This window comes from Prunus mume, linkage group LG5, assembly GCF_029339155.1.
Source record: "Prunus mume cultivar Tortuosa linkage group LG5, ASM2933915v1, whole genome shotgun sequence".
Classification (NCBI taxonomy): Eukaryota; Viridiplantae; Streptophyta; class Magnoliopsida; order Rosales; family Rosaceae; genus Prunus; species Prunus mume.
The window spans coordinates 1307045-1313141 of NC_142702.1; positions in this window are offsets into that span (position 1 = coordinate 1307045).

The window sequence follows — 6097 nt, forward strand, 5'->3', positions numbered from 1 at the left end:
ATACACAAAATAGTAGCAGCATCTACTTTAGCCCAATATCAGTTTCCAAGAGATGAACAGTTCAAATGCCAGAGACAAACAATCATAGGTTTTCTCGGAAACCAAACAGAGCAGCCCAATAAATTTGCAACTAATTTCAAATGAAAAACAAAATGGAAAAGCATCAGTTCTGAATCTTCACAAGTAAAAACAGAAAGAGAAGAGCATCACGGCATTGTAGAAGCCATGCAAATGATCCTAGGAGATTGAAATTCACAGTAGAACAATCTCCCAAGACAGTGCCAGAAGGCGGTTGTACCTTTTGCAGTGGATCTGAGATCGAAACCCTAGCGCCCAGTGGCCCTAATGTTGCATTGAAAATGGGAATTTCGACCGCACAAAGATATATTGGGATTCTTTTGGTGTAGGTATTGGATTTTCTTTACCCTGGTGCCTTGTGAAGGAGTCTACAATGGCGAGCAAGCGAGAGAGCACAAATGTGAGTTTTTCTTTCTTTTTCTATAGAAACGGGCCCCTTAAATTTAGACACGGCACGCACGAATATATATCAATCTTAGCTTTAGAGAGGATCCAAAATCCCATTTGGACGCCGTAAAATTAAATTAAAAAAACAATTTTATTAGCTTAATTAACAAAAAAAAAAAAACAAATCAAAAAAGGAAGATTTGTAAAGGGTTGTTTGGTATAAAATTTAAATACCATTTACGATTTTAGGAACTTATGGAATACGTTTTGAGAATAGAATCCGCGTGTGGTATGGTATTTTTTCCAATATGGTTTTTCTTGTATGTTGTTACTAAATCTACCAATGTTATTACCATATTTACTAATTGGCTTCCTTTTTTTTTTCCGTGATTTTGTGCCAACTATTGGACTTTCGGGTTGTTTAATATTATTTTAGAGATCGCACACCGTTACATTATCTATTTTAACTACATAGAACTGTCTTTCTTTATTGTCAAGTTTGTTTTCCGTTAACAGTAAAGTAATGCACTTTTGAAAAAGGGTTCGAATTTGAAAATTTAGTTTCTAAATCGTATGTTTTCCATTATGTTGTTGCCAAATCTATCAATGTTATCATGTACTAATTTTTGTCTCATAATTGTTTGCCTCTTGTTGGAGGATTGACATATGGTATTATCTTATTTTAAAAACAAGACTTGAGTTTTCTATTTGAGTGTTGATATTTGTACCATATTTACTGTTCACATTAATGACCACTTCTCTAGTAGAGGTGGATCCACAATATTTGGGCTAAATTATGAGCCTAGCTATTTATGCAAAGACACAAACATGAGGTGATGTTTAAAAGAATCAAGGGCATTAAAATAGAGAAAGCCTGGACTAATTTTGTAGAAATTATGCAAGCCCAACCAGAATTTAACAAGCCTATGATGATGAGCAGTCTTGAGCTTTGAAGAAAATGAAAGCAGTCCAATCAACATTAAAGGCTCATGTCTTTTGCAAAAGTGGCAGAGGTTTAAAAACAAAAAAAAAACAAAAAAAAAAGTAAATAAAACAATAAAATTGCCAATTAAATGGTAATTCATCACCAAGTAGGTTGAAAACCTCTAAGAAATTGGATTAAGCTCAGCTTCTGAAGAATTCTCGCCACTTGATCTCAAAAGCAAGTCAGCAGATCTTTTCTTTCTAAAGAATGGTTTTCCCAGAAGAGCCCCACGTGACTACCTAACTTTGAAAAGTAAAAAATTTCAACTATCATAGAGGTATTGATAGAGAGTTAATGAAGGCAAGTATAAAAGGAAGACTTCTTCAAAATTTATGCAGCCAAAAAAGATCAAAATCCTTTATATATATATATATATATATATATACAAAAGAAATTCTGCACCAAAATAGGTGACCTTTCCAAGAGATAAGTAGGAAGCAAAGGGGTTGTTCAAACAAAAAAAGCAAACTGACCATCATGGCAGATTGTGTCTTTCCTTCTTTACAAGGAACAAGTATAGAGCAAAAGGAGTTGATTTTCTTTTTGGGAAAAGCAAGGAAAAAGAAATCACCATAGGAACTGACTATTGATGGTTCTTCTCTGCCATAATAGATAGCTTCCCTTTTTCTCGACATTTAAAAAAAGATATTTTGGAAGGATTTGCTGCCCATTATTCAAATATTAAAAATCCCACTCTAGCATTTCTTATAAAATAAGAGAGAGGGTGAACAAACGGACACAACCAAAAAATCAATCAAGACAAAAACTCTCAAAGTCACAATTGACAAACTCAAAAAGATCCATTGATCTCATAAGCCTTCAAACACTGAAGCAACCAAAGCTCGTTGAGCCACAAGAAACAAGTCAGCTAGAAATCAAATCTCTGATTTCGATTCAATTTAGAGAAACAGTTTTACAAAGCGAGATATCTCTCGTTACAAATTTTGTTCAGCACAAAGCCAAGTCAAGCAGAGTCAAGGTTTTTCATAAATATGAAAACCTCAAAAAATTTACAGAAAGCCTTGGTCAAGCAGAAAAGAACTACTAATTTTTTATTGAGAAAAATTGTGAAGTCCTCACCAGTCTAAGGCAAAAAAAGAACTTACTTGAGAGATATTCCTAACCCAAATTCACAATTGCTTGTTTAAAAGTCAGTAACTTTGGGCGCAAGTTATCTATTTTTTAGAAGTCTACTAGAGTTTTGAAACTGCTAGTAGTGGCACGCTCACGAACAAAAGAAAGTTGACTTGTTGACCACTAATGGTTGTCAAACCAATGGGGAACTTTACTCTACCTTCATAGGATCAAAATCAAAACCGGTGAACAATTTGGCACGCTTAGTGGGACTTCTCAGTACACATACTCCTAGAAAAAAACTTCTAGTATATGAATATTGGAAGTTCTAGCCAGAATCCAAGCTTTGCAATGAAAAGAGATCAAACAGCTCTCCAAGAGGGACTTGAGTTAGAAGAAAGTGATGCTAGGCACTCGAGCTTATGGCAGTTCCAGGAGTAGACGTTCTAGGTCTGGTTCTAGAAGATTAAACTAGATACAGGAGGCTGTGCTCGTGCAAGAGGCTACAACACAAAGGAGCTAGGATACTCTAAATAACATGACAGCCATGATGCAGTGGCAAGTCAATAGGCAGTTCAGGAAGGACCATGAGGCTGCTATTGCAAGAATTCCAAACCCAGATGTTGTGGTCCAGTAGCTAGACCTCCATTTTGGACCTCCACCAAGACTAGCATGGCCATACCAAGAGAATCCTCTCATCGCACAAATAGTGGCATTCTAAGACATTGAGAAATCCAAGTCGACAGAGGGGAGAAGCCCTTCCCGTCCAACAACACGGCTTCGCTTCTTCCGAAGGCCCCTGCACTAGCCTCCCAAAACCAAAGAAGAACTTCCACCTATTCCATGACCAGTGGCCCCACGCGATCAGCCAATAGCACTTCTGCCTGAGCAACCAGTTGTGTTGCCCTACAAACCTAAAAGGATGCACCCCAATTCATTCCCTCCACTAGCAAGAGGCAAGAGAGGTAGAGAGGGAATCAACCATTTTGCCAACAATAACAAGAACAGACCGGGGGCAAACTAGAGGAATCATCCAGATTTCGAAGAAGAGGAAGAACATAGGGAGGAAGCTCTGCCCAGACCATACAGAGTGGAACATAGGATTGAACACAATCAGCCAGTAATGGAATTCGCATCCTGTCAATGCTTTGAATGACATGGGAGCACTACAGAGGTTGATAAGAGAGATGATGCAACTTGAGGCCAGAAGAGGAGAAAGGTCCACCTATAGAAAGCCATATATTGATCAAATACCTCTATCCCCAGGCTTTAAGGTACCAAACTTCACCTTGTTTAACGGAGAGGACAACCATGCTTCATCAGTTGAGCACATATGTAGATTCTCTATCCAGTGCATAGCCATAGAAAATAACCTTCTGCTAAAACTAAGGCTTTTTGGAAATTCTCTCTCAGGACAAGCCTTCACCTAGTATACTAGCTTACCAACTAATTCTGTTCAAACTTGGGAACATATGGAAAATGTCTTCCATGACTACTACTTTAGAATTCAGCCATATGGGAGCACGGAGAAGACACCCATACTTCATCAGTTGAGCACAGGACTTCATAACTGTGTTCAGAAGTCAAGTGAAATGCCGATACCTATGGAAGAGAGACACTTCTTTCAAATGGCTTAAACGGCCCTTAAGATCTCTATGAGGAAGAGATTTGATAGGATGCTATTTGGAGACCTAGCAGAACTGGCAGACAAAGCATTTAAATACGAGGGGCTGCTTAGGGAAAAATAACAGAAAAGGAACTCCTCCAAAGGCACATATTACAAAACCTCATCTTCTTTAGTACATGTGGTTGAAATGGAGTCAAAAGAAGGCACAGAAAGCTCGGAGGAAAGGGAAGTTACAGTGGCAAAAATGGCAAAATTAAAACATCTCATTAGCTGCGAGGCTCTGACAAAGCCACCAAAGGACTAGAAGCCACCGCTATTTACAAGAGGGTTTGTTCCAAACAAATTAGCACAGAACAAGGTTTATTCTTTCGATTTAACCAAGGTTGACTCTTTGTTTGACGAGATACTTCTCCAAAAGGCAATAGAGACACCTCACAGGTTGCCCAAACCAAAGAAGCTCAAGGGCAGACAGTATTACAGATGGCACAACTCTTGGAACCACTCTACCAATAGTTGTGTTATTTTTCAGAGACGTCATACAAGAAGGGATAATAGCAGGAAGGTTAAAACTGGCTGAGCAACCTCTCCCAGTCACAACAAACCCTTTTCCCCAACCTCAAGTCAACATGGTCAACTTAAATTGGCCATAACAGAAGAGAGGCAAACTAAAGCAGAAGCTAGCCCCAACATAGGCAGAAGAGTCACAAGAGAGGCTAATTAGAGACCAAAAGCAACCATTTCAGCTGGGGTAGTTCTGTGCAGCAAGTGCAAATGCGAAAGTGAGTTTGAGGTAACTTTGGATGGGCAGAGTCAGCCACAGCTAGTGCTTTGACAGATTGGAACGTCATACCAACACAGCCCGATTCGCCCTACCAGAGATATAGCTGATTGAAGGCCTATCAAAGGCACGCCTAACGCAATAGAAAAATGACAGAGCGGACAAAGAAGGAGATACCAGTTAAGATGCTAGGAATGATAAGCCATTAGCAACTATCATAGAGGGGATGGTATTCATTGGAAAGAGCAGCATACCAACTTTGGAGCTAACCAAAACACAAAAGAGGAGAGTTCAAAGGCATACTGCACCTTCCTCAAGAACAAGGATAACACACATGTACTTCCAAAGGTCAGTTCTTCTAGAAAAGGGAAAAATATAGAAGCATATTCTCAGGCAGAATAGACAACATATCAACTAGAGGAGCTAACAAAGACAGAAGTTCCAAGCAAGCCTGCTATCCATCCAACCTCACCCTCAATCAATCAGTTAGAACCTTCATAGTCACAAGGTCAATCCGGACCTATTCCAGTAGAAGGACAAGAAGGTTGGATTGAAGAATATGAATAGGAAAAATTGGACTATGAACCATCTATAGATGACCAGACTGGACTCTACGAAACAGGTGACCAAGAAGATTGGACAGAAGAATATGGGGAAGAACAAATGGAGTACGATGGAGAACTAGATGAAGAAACTGAGGCTTTCGGTGCAGAGTTAGAAAGCCTGTTACAAGGTGATCTATGCATTAATACGGTGTTTATCCTGTTAGAGAAGTTCAGGGTAGCAGAAGGACAAGAGAACACTTTGGAAGGAGATGTACTCTCACAAGAGACTTTCGAGTGCTGATAGGTAGAAGTGGAGGAGGCACCAGAAGAGCAAATATCTCACGATGAGCAGTGAATCGCCACAAAATAGTCACAGAACAACTGTGCTTAACCTTTGTTCATAACAACAAACTTTGGGGGTGTTACTATCCCCAAAATAATGGTAGATAGGGGTGCAACCATTAATCTTCTACCTCACATATTGTCTGGTTAAAATAAGCGAGAACAGAGAAAGATCTTATTCCAATGCGCCTAACAGTCACCAACTTCACTGGGGGCATCACTAAGACTCATGGCAAAAGGACAGAATTCAAAAACTTACGAATCACTTTTCCAAATTTAAA